This window comes from Sycon ciliatum, chromosome 1, assembly GCF_964019385.1.
Source record: "Sycon ciliatum chromosome 1, ocSycCili1.1, whole genome shotgun sequence".
NCBI lineage: Eukaryota > Metazoa > Porifera > Calcarea > Leucosolenida > Sycettidae > Sycon > Sycon ciliatum.
In genome coordinates this window covers 77,008,372-77,022,073 of record NC_088643.1, presented here as the reverse complement: position 1 = coordinate 77,022,073, position 13,702 = coordinate 77,008,372, and the positions used below count along the sequence as shown (strand labels likewise).

The following is a 13,702-nucleotide window of genomic DNA, read 5'->3' as shown; positions in this document are numbered from 1 at the left end:
TGACAGAGTTGGTTTAATGTATGACAAAATGGAGCCGCTTTTTAACTTAAACCTGTACTATAATCAGTACCGCCGGAAGCAGTTTTTGATTGGTCCGGTAGTTTCATGGCGGGTACACACGTCCTCCACGGTAGGAAACGTTTGTTGGTGGCCAACAAGTTGGTCTGGTGATAACCTGACCAACCAGACCGGCGGGCCTGATAATTGTGGGGCTCATGAGCAGCTCAAGTACTTAGTATGGTTTTGGATATGTCCCCAGTTAACCAATGAGAAGAACCGGAAAACAAGGGGGGCTTTAGATACCGGGCTGACTTAACAAGAGGCAGGATAAGCGCGTTACGGGTTGAGCTTGTCGAAAACCAATTGTACTTCATTATGTGTGAAGGGGTTTTATGAAGAAATATTTTATGAACCAGTGTACAGAGATGGTGCTTATGACGAAAGGAGAGAGGAGAAGTGTGTGAAAGTCGATAAAGGGCATCCGAAGGAACACATCGATCCTTGTTGTAAAGAATATTAAGTATAAATCTATGGTTGAAACCTACTTCCCCAAGCGTTCTCTGTTAAGTATAAATCTATGGTTGAACCCGACTTCCCCAAGCGTTCTCTGAGGGGACCGAGGTCTACTCTATCAGTTCATGTATTCTGTGAAGTGACATGACCATTCGTGGGGACCTTGCTCATAACTGCGAAAGTCCTCGTCTGATTTTTCCGCATCAATTGAACGTTATACATGTGCATGTAGTGAAAGCCACATGCAAAAGGCTGTTCCATGGCACTCATCTGCCACCAAGCTCTGGGTTCATTGGCTGAAAATATTCTTCGGCACAGTAAAGTCGTGCGCCCAAGAACGTGGAAGCCTACAGAACATCCAACCTGGAATACTAAGAACACCACAGCCCAAAATTAAGAATTGCGGTGTAGGTTTGTGCTGTTGTCAAACACCGGGATTGTTATGTTGCACATGTATCTGAGCTTTACCACTACATACACGTCTGTCTTTACACAATTACCAATCTGCAGACAGCATGCTGTTTCGTCCTTTAGTTACTAATGGACTCATCAATGCAGCACAGAGAAAATGAGGCAGGTGAATGTCCTAGGCTAGAGAGCATCAAATACAGGTATAGAATCATGCCTTGCAGATCTCGTTACGGCCCCTTCGATGCATGTCTGAACATTAGATGGCTGTGTAGCTTCAGTTATCTCAGAATATGTACTATTTATCCAGCAGCAACAACGTTGGTCACACAACTATTCACTATAATGAGTATGCGTTGGAACACTTTACCCCGAGTCATACTATAGCAGTGTATGCCATGCATGGGTTTACCTCACACACTGAATTTCATTCCAAATCACAGAAGAGTGGTGTTCCAAACTTTACGTAATTGCACTCCATGTCCTGCGAGCTACAGTAGAATACTTCAATAGAAAATTTCTTATAGCACGTTCTTAGAAACAAATCGTATAGGTTCGAGGCTGTCAACCCAGAAATTTGTGATTTCACAGCCATAGATGTTACCAGTCAGGTCACTGTATACAGTAGGTATGCAGAAGAAAATACTAGTAACTCTTTGTGGAAGAGCTGTGCCAAAATGTGTACAGTACAGTAAATTAATAAAAAAAATGAGAAAAGCAGTGACAAGGCTGTGCATGATGTAGATCTACTCGTACCAGTAAGTACAGTGCACCAGTGAAATTGTTGGTGTAGTACCGGTATACTACTATAATTATGGCATGGCCCATGCCACTACAATCTATTTGCAGTGGGCCGCAGTAGGCCAGTGCAACAGAAAGCATTTCAGAAGCTGTGTGCAATGTTAACATCTATGACATACAAGTAAACTGCCATAGAGCACAATCGATTACTCTCAGCCCACATAAGTACAATGTAGGCCAATCAGTAGTATAGATACATAGAGCACACTCTACATCATACATAGTCGGCACCAAATCTATGTTGTCGATGTACTTTGCAATGATGACATGATGGCAAGCGCGCTTGATTCATCATAATATTGCCTTGTACTTGGTTGGAAGTTAGTTGTAAGTTCAGTGGTCGAGGTAAGCAGAGCTGCTCCAGCTTTCAGAATCCTGCATGAAAAAGGCAGAAAGCAAATGTAGGTATAATAGTAGCAAGCTGATGTAAAGAGCCTGTCTTTCAATGCAATAATTCTATCCACTGCATGGACAGACCTGGTGCTTCATTCACCTCTGTTTCTTGCTTTCTCAGAAAACCTACTTCCTCCTTCAGCCATCTAGCTCATGATATACATTAATTTTTCTTTATGCCTTTTCAGCCGTGGTCGACTTTCGCCCCTCCTGTTTGATTGGCAATTGCAGTCAACCTGGGGAATACTGACCCTCGATTGTGAATGAGAAAAGTGTCGCTATTCGCATTGTTGTTACTCGTGAGGTTGGAAGTATGCAATCAAATGTTCACTAGATCTGAAGATTGTGTCGTTATTTGCGAGTTGTTTTGTAAACCCGAGGTAGATTATTCACAAGGTTGATTGTACATGCTATGGGATGTACAATAACTAACCAAACAATAATGGTGTAACAATGATTTGAGTCCATATCCAATTGGATGAACCTAGAGTGCATGATCCATTCCAGAAAGGCGACTTCAGTGAGTCTTGAATTGTCAGCAGCATCATACTTCCATCGAGCTTTTTTTCTTTTTCGAAACGACCCTCTATTTTCAATTCGAACGAAGGTCAACATACGATTATGGCAGGTATGCACGCACTGATCTTCACTGTATACATGTGCATGTATACTGTACTGTAGTCTGTGCAGTCAACTAGTCGTGTTCCACTTGGCTTACGGTAAGTATCACTACAAGTGCATAGTAGCCCCCCCCCCCCACCCCGGGGAGTGCGCGTGAACGGCAACTGTGAACTGGTAAAAGAATTATTCGACACCTTCGTTCGTTTCGATGGAGAAGGTTCATCTGGCAAATTGAGGCCTTCGTTTCACTCCTAGCCCCAGGAGCGAAATTTTCACTCCTTGGCTGCCTGTTTGAGCCGTCCTTGTGGAAGGGTTGATTTATGCATGCCCGCATATACATGTAGACCTTATTCAATAAACGTCACAATCACGTGAACCAGGGTCCCGGGAACCAGGGAGCGGCAAGAGACCTGCACTCAGTGCACAGTGGACTCGGCGTGGGAACATAGGAGTAAAAAATACCGGTATTTTACTACTCCCTTGTACGAACTGGGCCTTTCTTGCCACTCGTTTCACGTACGTGTGCCCCAGCTTACAACAAATCCCTGGAGGAGAGTCCAAAAATCACGTTATCGAATAAGGTCTATAGAAACACAGATCACGTAGAACTACCCCATCCGGGGTCACAACTCACAACGTTTTGGGTACTTAGGTCTCATGTCGTCTCCCCAGGTGCTATGAATCCCTGATGCACATGTATCTACATATACAATGTAATCGTAACTCTACCAATATTGCGGACGATGACCCTCCCCCCCCCCCCCCCCGGCAAACAGAAAGTCGCTATGTCCTGGCCGAGTTTATCTTTTAATTAAATGGTTTTCTCGGTTGGGATTTCATACCTGACAACCATCCCGATTTGGCCGGGACCGTCCCGATATCGAGGGCGGTAATAGGCACCCAAAAGTGCACTAGTTCCATGCCTCACCGCGAGCTTCTTTTGTATACATTTTCATGCCTAGGTATGTCATTGGATCTCAGGTTTGCAAAGGTTGGCAGGTATGGGATTTGTAGAGTGACCAGTTTTGACTATTGCCACCTGCTGTGCAGAAGTGTCATTCCTACATCCTGGCTGCAAACGTACCCCCCCCCCCCCCCCCCACACACACACCACCACCACCAACAATGTTCGATCCTATTTACAGGACCTCACTCTATATGAAAGTGTAGCAGAGGCACTGCCAAAGTATAAAAAACAGCAATTGAAATGCAAGCTGCATTGTGCATGCATGGAGGGCATGGGGAAGAGACTGAGAGGGTGAAAGTGAAGGAAATTTGTTCCGAAATCAAGAGAATCCGAGGAACCCTTGCTGCATTCTTCAGTTCGATAACGTCAGTGGGTGAATCTCAGATGTGTTGTGTGCCCAGACATACAAGTACAGCACTAACCTGAGCATGAGAGCTGCTTGTCATCATCGTGGTCAGGAAAACGAAAGGACGAACGAGGAAGATTGCTGACCATGCATGACGAACAACTGCATATCTAGACGACAGACGGCTTGCCAGAATCAGTCTGGTGTATCTTCAGGAATCTTCTTTCCTAATCGCATTCAGCAGTCAGCTTCGAGGTCAAGAACGCGATGATATTTTCAGAAGGAATAATTTTCAAAAATTTTAAATTTTGGAGAAGAAGCTTCCTTTCTAAAAAAAAAGCGTTCCTTGCTTTCACGCAAGGAGGTGCCTTGCCGGACATGTCGTCGACAGCACAGTGTCGGCAGATCCACGTTTGTAGGCTGCAGACCCGGCAGACGTTTTGATCATCCCGGCCTGGTGGTGAGATTTTGGACCCGGGAGTACTAAAAAGCTGCTCGCATCCCAGGGTGCTCAGTTTCGCTCTACCCGCGCGAGTAGGGGTCCAGGTAACGGGCTCTCTTTCGCGGCCTGCGGAGCATAATATACCTCCGATGCGACAGACGCGAAACCGGGAAAACCCCAAATCGCAGCCATGTCGCACCCCACGCAACTGCCGCAACTGGGCCATCGCAGGCCATCGCAGAAGTTGAGCTTGGCTCAACTTTTGCGATGCGATGCGATGCGACAAGCGATTTGGTGTACGATTTTGACCTTTTCTACAGCAAAGTTGTACAAAGGTGCAAGAGTTGCCTATAAATTTTTACAAGTTGTGTCAAACCGCGCAAATATCATGGTGACGTACCCAAATCAGCAAAACTTTGTCGCATCGCTGACTTCTTCTGTGAATGGTATTTCGCGAGTTCGCATCGCACGCATCCATCGCAGATCGCGTCGCATCGCGTGTCGCATCGCAAAAAAGCTTCTGTGAATCCCGCTTAAGGCCTTCTTACAGGGTACCCTAGAAATGAAAGTACTGAATTACGGAATAGATGCAGGGAAGAGCATAAGCGGACTGCAGCGGGGAGGGCATTCCAACGGTCGGAACCGATGAAAGAAACTGAAAAGAGACCGAAACGAGTTTTAGCCTTGGGTAGAGTCACAGACGAAGATACCTGGGAGCGAGTGCAGGAATTGGTACGAGTAGAAGTAGAACGAAGGTAAAAGCAATCAGTAAGGAGAGTAGTAGTTAACTGATTCAGGACACGAAACAATAAGATATAGAGTTTGAACTGATAGCGCACAGACAAAGGGAGAATGTGATGGCGTGCATTAATAAGGGATACGTCAGAAAAACGAGGCATACTGAACACAATGCGTAGAGCTCTATTACTAAGACGGACTAGACGGTCATGCAGAGTTACTGACAAGCAGTGAGCAAATGAGTTGCTCCCATACTCGAGTACTGTCTGAATGGAACAAATGTAAAATGCACGCTTTGCAGTTACCGTCATGTGATCTCGGACCTTTCTGAACATGGCTAACTTACTTCCAACTTTCCGCTCTAGTTGCCTAACGTGCTCTCCAAAGGAGAGATGTTCGTCGAGTATAATGCCAAGGTATCGAATGTGTGCACTAGGGTTGATTGTGACCTCACCCAGCTGTAGAGCGACGCTAGGGTCAAGGGGCTTGCACTTTGACCTGAACACGACAAACTGCGTCTTGGAAGGATTCAGCAGTAAGCCTCTGGCCGCCAAGAACTCTTTCACTTTCACAATGTCTTCTGTCAACTCCTTGCACAATCGTTTGACGTTCTTGCCAGCTTTGTACAGGGAGACGTCGTCCGCGTACTGTCGAGCCTTGCAGTGCTGGGGTACAGATGGGAGCTTTCTGACTGACAGATTGAAGAGAGAGGGCCCCAAGACGGAGCCTTGCGGAACCCCCCTGTTGCTGCTATATGTAAGGCCTTGCTGTGTCTTGGTGACCACACGTTGCTTCCTGTGGGTAAGGTAGCTACAGAACCACTGCAAGGCAGTACCACCGACACCGATTTCCAGAAGTTCACTCAGTAGAACTTCATGACTAACTGTGTCGAATGCCTTAGACATGTCTAGAAAGGCAGCTACGACATAATCACCATTGTCCAAGGAGAGCATCCAGTCGTTGATCACGGGAGTGAGCAAGTCCTCGCAGGAGTGGCCTCTGCGGTAGGCAAATTGCTCAGCAGGTAGGGGTAACAGTGGTGGTGGTGCATTATACATGTAGATATAGTACATTAGTTGGTCGTGTACAATATGTTCCAGTAGCTTAGACATGTGGGACAGGAGTGATATTGGTCTATAGTTGGATGGGACTGACTTATCTCCACGCTTGTAGATAGGCCGCACGTTTGCTAGTTTGTATGTCGATGGAAAATCTCCAGACGTATATAAGAGACTTGGTAAATAGTTTGGCTAAAGATGGGGCGATCTCATCTTTGATGAGCTTGTAGGCCTGGGCGGGGATGTTATCAGGTCCTGTGGCTTTACGACTGTTCATTCTCTGGATATGGAGTTGGACTTGTGGAACAGTGACTGGTGTGAACTGTGTCAGGGAGTATTCCGATACAGGGCCATTAGGAGTGCGTAGTGTACTGCCAGAAAGTGATGTATCGTTGACAACGTCTGTAAATGTCTTTGTGATGTCGGCTACTTCGGCAGCAGGTTCCTGGTTGATTTTAATTCTACCCAGTAGATTGTTCATGACACTCCATTGCTCTCTTGGGTGGTTTCGATGATTGATTAGTTGTTGCTGGAAGTATGTAGACCGTTTCTTCCTAGTTAAAAGTTTACATTGTCTTCGTAGAGTTCGGAATTGTTGCAGCAGGTCTGAGCGATCAGGACGTTTTATCATTGCACGGTGTGCTCGTTTACGCTTGAATAAAGTCTGCCGGAGCTCATCGTCTACCCAAGGCGATGGAGTATAGCTCTTCTTGGCGTTAACAGTCTTTAGTGGGCAGTACTCATTCAATGCATCACTGACTGCATCCTGCCAGTGTTCAGTATAACTATCTAGAGACATCTGTGATGAACTGCATGTGATCTGCTGGTGGAGAGTAGACATATGTTTAGCAGCTGTCTCTTGGAATTGCTTAATCTTCAACGTACGCAGCGGTGGCTTTCGTACTTGTACCTGTCTGTTTGTCTTGAGCGTGCTGGTGGTAGCATGGATATTGTAGTTCACACAAACAAGTTGGTGATCGGAAATATCACATGGAATAACATTGCAGTCTTTGTAAATCAGTTCATCCCTGCCTGGTCTCGCAGTAGACGTGGTGGAGGAAGAGCTTGAGATCAGTGCTAGGTCTATGGTTGTTGCACTAGGGAATCTAGTTGGTGACGTGACAACGTTTCGGAGATCAAAATCATGGCAGAATGTTCGTAGGTGAGGGTAATGTGCGTGACTAGGGTCCTGGACATTGACATTGAAATCGCCTAGAATTATGCACGCAGAGGAGGCCGGTGTACAATCCAGTATGTCATCAGTTAGGCTAGATAAGGTTTGCCAAAATGCTACAGGTACTGTTGGAGCTCTATATGCACAGAGGATAGTGAGAGGCTGGGGGTGAATGTTCACGTGTACTGCAAGGGCTTCAATGGGAGAGGAGTGATGTAGTGCTCGATTACCGAAGCATTCTCTCACGTATATACTGACACCACCTCCTCTCTTTGAGTTCCGATCAAGTCTATGCATGGTGTATCCAGGTACTGTAATACATATGTCAGGTACACTGTCGGATAGCCACGTTTCCGTTAACGTTAATATGTCTAAATCGTGAGCATGCATGAGTGCTTCAATTTCATGTAATTTATTATACAGGCTACATACATTAAGGTGAGCGATACTTAGCTTTCGTGCTGACGTTTGAGGGGATGCCCTGGCAGTATTTAGAAAAGCGATCCTGTCAGCTTTTCTATTATTGTGTTCACATGGCAGAAAAAACGACATCGCTATGCTACGTAAGTTTCTACGTAAGGTGCTCGGTATTTCACTTAGGCTACGTAAGTCTCTACGTAAGGTGCTCGGTATTAGATCTACCAACGCTTGGTAGCCGTGTGCTGTGCACTGCACGGCAGACATTATGTTCAGTGCGCGTAGTGCATGCAGTCCGCGGATCCGTGTTCGGATGTGCATGCGCGAGGAACTTCCTTCTTTGGAACTGCTTCTTGCATGAGCTGTTTCGGATATTTCGTCTCATGGCCTGGCTTATTTCGTTTCGGCGCTGCTGAGACCTCCTTTCGCGGAATATTACTCAATGACAGGTGAGTTGACCAGTTGCCTTTGATTCATTTGCTTGTGTTGACTCTTTCATTCAGAAAAAGTGTGCTGATTTTGGGGCGGAATGCAATAAATAATGGAAAAGTTGACAGGATCTCTTTTCTAAATTTTGCTTTTCTGCTGCCGAGCTGCGAGGCCTCCTTTTACGGAATACTCGATGACAGGTGATCTCTAAGTTGACCGGTTTCCTTCGATTCATTTGCTTATGTTCACCTTTCATTTACGGAAACGTGTGCTGATTTTATTCGGATTTAGATCCATTTTTATCCCTTTGCCCTTGTCTACAGTGTGCGAAGAACGCGAGTTCAACTTCTTGACGGTAAGGCTTATGTTAGATGTGTTGTCGAAATACTCATATTCATTGTACATTGGTACGTTACAAGTAAGGCCCTGGTCAGTGGCATACTATCGTTGGCAGTTCCCAATCTGGTGGGAAAGGTTCAAGTACCAATTGACCGAGTTTGCAGAATAATTTCGCATATCAGGGGAAATCTCTATTGTGGAGAGGTTCAGTAACTTGTTTGTTTCATACGAAACAAGCCAATGGGTGCAGTCTCGTCTCGTGAAAATCTCGTACTTGTATGATTGGATTTGTTTACTCAAGTCTGGGCTGTTTGATTTGTGAGTACCACCGAGATTGCACTGCCCCAAATAAAGTTTCGTGCCACCAAAGCAAGAATTACGATCTGCAATCTGTTTGTAGTACCTGTAAGAATGTGGAGTACATGTATCGTACTTTCTCTGTTGCTGTTTCAGTTGCCGTCATGTTGCTAAAGAAAGGTTTAGTAGAGAGGTTCTGCAAAACGAAAATTCGAACGAAGTTTCGCGACAGTCCTTGCGAAAGTGTGTGCGAATTTTTGCACGAACTTTGCGTTCTGCACATTTTCGTAGTTTGCGCGGGCCAAGTGCACGTACGCCATGACCCGATCTCACGAAATTTCCTACGACAGTTCATTTCGCGTTCCCTGCAAGTTTCGCGTCCAAAGGTGCGAAGTTTCGCACTTCATGATGTAGAGCGAAAGTTTGTACGCATTTTCGTTTTGCAGAATCTCTCTAGTGACTCAATTGTTTCATACGAGACGAGTCAATGAGTCGGTGTGGCTTAGAATCTTTCGCTGTAGAAGAAATCTATTCGTATGTCTATTGGAGATATAATTGTATTCTCTGGTTATAAAATAGGTTAAGCTCACAGAATAAATACCATCGGTCCCTTGGTGTTCGTCATCAAGAGGTTCGACTGGATATCATTCATACTCACCAAAAGATGTGTAAGATTTTATTATTGTGGAGTGCCTTGTTTATCTCTCAGTACCTCCAACCATAGCCTTGCCCCTTTTCTCCTCAGGATCAGTGTAGTTGTTGGAACAAGGTTTTGGACTCAGCAATGTATTCGTTTACATTTTAATACATGTTTATTGTTCCTCCTTTGCTGTGTTGTTTTAGAAAATCGTGGACTAACAGTTTGAAGTCATTGAACTACTTCCAAAAGTTGTATCGGCATCAACAGGTTTACCATTTCAGTGCAATATGATGCAGGATGACCTTGTCACGATAACCCATGATTATAAACCATTATGAACACAGAATCAACAAAAACATCTGCGACACGCACCTGGCTACATTTCTCAAATAAATCTGATCAAGGGTGGGGAAATCTGAAATATCTGAAAGGCAAGACAATTTTATGACAGAGTCATGAAATTCTGCAACAGCAAGTTGCAACATGCCCAGAATGACCTCCGTATAAAAAAAGTATCACCACCACCAGACCACGACTCACATGTTTCCCCGCCGAAGAACATGCATTATGCTAGTGCCATTTTCTGCAAGAAAAGGCTTGCACAACATGCGTATAATACGGTATTGATGTGAAGGCCATCATTTCCATATTCATTTTATGATATAGGGCATTCCATTAATTGGTGACAGAAAAACAAAAGAAATTATAGCAATAAAAACTGCTTTATGGCAGTTTTCTAAAAAACGTTATTGTGTTCTAGTCCATGGACCTCGTCTAAAAAGTAAGAAATTAACGAAATGTGATAGCCGAAAATTAAAATTTCACACAAAACCTCACAATAATCACACACAGAATGAAAAGCTACATGTACCGTAGAAGACCTTTTCTCCTCGTGATCCTCTTTCCTATGCATGCATGTTGCCAATTGTTGGTGCAGTACAAGTTTAGTGTTGAAAGCAGCATTTCAAGTGTTGTGATTATTGTCAGGACGTCGAATGTTTCAGTACTCTGTCAGTTTTGTGCCTAGTTATTGCACTTTCTGACTGTATATAGTATCATGTTACAGTGATGGAGAGTTACTCTTAACTCGTATCCATATGTCTTTTTCTCTTCCACATTTATTTATGGCTCAACATCCGAGTTTCAAATTATTATTATTATTATTATTATTTGAAACTCGGATGTTGAGCCATAAATAAATGTGGAAGAGAAAAGGACATATGGATACGAGTTAAGAGTAACTCTCCATCACTTTAACATGATACTATATATATACAGTCAGAAACTCGTATCCATATGTCCTTTTCTCTTCCACATTTATTTATGGCTCAACATCCGAGTTTCAAATTGCACACCTGATGAGCCGTCACGAACCATACGGCGAAACGTACGTCGTGTGAAACAACTTGTTTTGTAGTCGACTAGTCCATCACAATGTCATGCATGAGGAGTACTGTAGGAGTTTGGCTTTCGGCTTGTACAATTCGTTTTCGCAAAGCTTCCCTTTCTTTACTTATCTTTGATATTTATGACCCACCCAAGTTGGGTGGTGTGCTGCTTTGCTGCTTCGAATTGTAGTTAGACCGCTTTGTCAAATATCGTACTGGTCTCGTCATCGTCCAGTAACAATCGACATTCTTTGTTCCGTTGGGACTGTAGCTTTTGCTCGTTTTCGTTGCGCTTGCCTTCCCCTCTTTGGTCTTTTCCATAACCTTGAACCTTCCAAGTTGGAAGGCTGTCGGTTAGCGCTACGGAGATGTGTTGAAGCTAGGTGTCAGGACGTCGAATGTTTCAGTACTCTGTCAGTTTTGTGCCTAGTTATTGCACTTTCTGACTGTATATAGTATCATGTTAAAGTGATGGAGAGTTACTCTTAACTCGTATCCATATGTCCTTTTCTCTTCCACATTTATTTATGGCTCAACATCCGAGTTTCAAATTGCACACCTGATGAGCCGTCACGAACCATACGGCGAAACGTACGTCGTGTGAAACAACTTGTTTTGTAGTCGACTAGTCCATCACAATGTCATGCATGAGGAGTACTGTAGGAGTTTGGCTTTCGGCTTGTACAATTCGTTTTCGCAAAGCTTCCCTTTCTTTACTTATCTTTGATATTTATGACCCACCCAAGTTGGGTGGTGTGCTGCTTTGCTGCTTCGAATTGTAGTTAGACCGCTTTGTCAAATATCGTACTGGTCTCGTCATCGTCCAGTAACAATCGACATTCTTTGTTCCGTTGGGACTGTAGCTTTTGCTCGTTTTCGTTGCGCTTGCCTTCCCCTCTTTGGTCTTTTCCATAACCTTGAACCTTCCAAGTTGGAAGGCTGTCGGTTAGCGCTACGGAGATGTGTTGAAGCTAGGTGTCAGGACGTCGAATGTTTCAGTACTCTGTCAGTTTTGTGCCTAGTTATTGCACTTTCTGACTGTATATAGTATCATGTTAAAGTGATGGAGAGTTACTCTTAACTCGTATCCATATGTCCTTTTCTCTTCCACATTTATTTATGGCTCAACATCCGAGTTTCAAATTGCACACCTGATGAGCCGTCACGAACCATACGGCGAAACGTACGTCGTGTGAAACAACTTGTTTTGTAGTCGACTAGTCCATCACAATGTCATGCATGAGGAGTACTGTAGGAGTTTGGCTTTCGGCTTGTACAATTCGTTTTCGCAAAGCTTCCCTTTCTTTACTTATCTTTGATATTTATGACCCACCCAAGTTGGGTGGTGTGCTGCTTTGCTGCTTCGAATTGTAGTTAGACCGCTTTGTCAAATATCGTACTGGTCTCGTCATCGTCCAGTAACAATCGACATTCTTTGTTCCGTTGGGACTGTAGCTTTTGCTCGTTTTCGTTGCGCTTGCCTTCCCCTCTTTGGTCTTTTCCATAACCTTGAACCTTCCAAGTTGGAAGGCTGTCGGTTAGCGCTACGGAGATGTGTTGAAGCTAGGTGTCAGGACGTCGAATGTTTCAGTACTCTGTCAGTTTTGTGCCTAGTTATTGCACTTTCTGACTGTATATAGTATCATGTTAAAGTGATGGAGAGTTACTCTTAACTCGTATCCATATGTCCTTTTCTCTTCCACATTATTATTATTATTATTATTTTTTTCTTATTTTGTTAGGGATTTCCCAACAGGCAATGTTGCCTTTTTACTGGGAACCCTAAATGAGACTTTGTGTGAGCGCGAAACAAAGCAGGCGACTCGGCCAGGCGACAAGATGGAGGCAGCGCATTCCACCTGTCGGCACCAAGATACGCAATGGAATGGAAACCATACCGGGAGTGGCAGGCAGGCAAGACAAGAGCAGCTGTAGCTTGGCCCCGGGTTGTGGCAGCAGAATGTGGGCCAGTGCAGCGGGGAGTGAATAGGAGGCTGAGAAGTGGGCTAGATAAACCATGCAGACAGCGAAAGACAAAGACGTATTGCTTGAAATTTAAGCGTTGCTCTAGTGTGTAGATCTTGGTGTAAGCGTACAGTGTCTCAGTGGGAGTTCTGCGGTCAAGGGCAAATATTCTTTTAAGACTGGTACGGCTGGCTGTGATCAGCTGGTTGTATGAACGGTGAGATAGACAGTTAATGTAGGCAGAGCTAGCATACTCAAGGGTGGATTGAATAATGGATAGATAGAAAAGACGACGCGCTCTGTGGTTCAGGTTCTGCCTGGCATGCTTGTAGGCTCCGACCTTCTGCTTGACGGCAATGCAAACTCGCTCTACTTGAGCATCGAATGCCAAGTGCTCATCCACAATGAGGCCCAGGTATTTGGCTGTGTGCGCAGGATAGAGAGTGGAGTTGCGGCATGATATGGACACAGTGGTGGGTAAGGGACTAGTTGGGTGACGTAATAGCAGAAATTGTGTCTTATCAGGGTTAAGAACCAGTCTCTTCCCTGTAAGGTAGCTGTCCAGAGCAGCAAGGTCCGCAGTGAGACGCTCCAACACAGTATCACAGTCACTATGCCGGACATAAAATGCAATATCATCAGCATATTCCTGGTCTTGGCTAAACCTAAAACAGGGTGTTATGTCGCGAATGTAGACACAAAACAAGACTGGGCCCAGAACGGAGCCTTGGGGCACTCCTCGGGAGCATGGGCGTGACTGTCCAAG

General features: G+C 44.7%; 1 long non-coding RNA gene across 1 annotated transcript; it reads right to left on the bottom strand.

Annotated features, from left to right (window-relative positions):
* Nucleotides 1-1,369: 1,369 nt before the first annotated feature.
* Nucleotides 1,370-4,353, bottom strand: LOC135807107 (uncharacterized). Its single transcript, XR_010551461.1, has 2 exons — nucleotides 4,126-4,353; nucleotides 1,370-2,097 (listed from the first exon to the last, which is right to left on the bottom strand). It is a non-coding gene; the product is annotated as an uncharacterized LOC135807107 (long non-coding RNA).
* Nucleotides 4,354-13,702: the final 9,349 nt, after the last annotated feature.